This window comes from Propithecus coquereli, unplaced genomic scaffold (genome assembly GCF_000956105.1).
Source record: "Propithecus coquereli isolate 6110/MARCELLA unplaced genomic scaffold, Pcoq_1.0 Scaffold96, whole genome shotgun sequence".
NCBI classification, from domain to species: domain Eukaryota; kingdom Metazoa; phylum Chordata; class Mammalia; order Primates; family Indriidae; genus Propithecus; species Propithecus coquereli.
In genome coordinates this window covers 4,710,515-4,710,973 of record NW_012155951.1, presented here as the reverse complement: position 1 = coordinate 4,710,973, position 459 = coordinate 4,710,515, and positions in this window count along the sequence as shown.

Genomic DNA, 459 nt, shown 5'->3' with positions numbered 1-459 from the left:
AATTGTATTCGTTTGGTGCTTATGACTCTCTTGATTCTACTATAATTTTATTAAAGATAGTCATACCATCTTTCTAGACTGCAGCACTCTGTTCATTTAACCTCTCCAAATATGGTAAAGCAGCCTCTTGCTCATATGTACTCTTGTTAAATATCCCTTTGACTCAGGATGGTTTGTGGCAGACTGGCTACCTCCTACATCCCTGGGATCAGGAATCACCACCCTGAACTACAACCTCTCTGTTGTGCTTCCTCCATCCTGCAGTGGCACCCAAGATCAGCTGAATGCCCTTTTGTGCCTAGGGACCGCACCATAATTCTGTCCTGTTTTCAACAAAAAATTTCAAAACTAGATATTTACCTTCCAGGCCATCGATGAAATTTGTTTTTATGTGATTCATATGTGTGTTTATATGAATCAGTGAGTTTGTCAGAATTACTGTGCTCTTCTCCCTTCTTG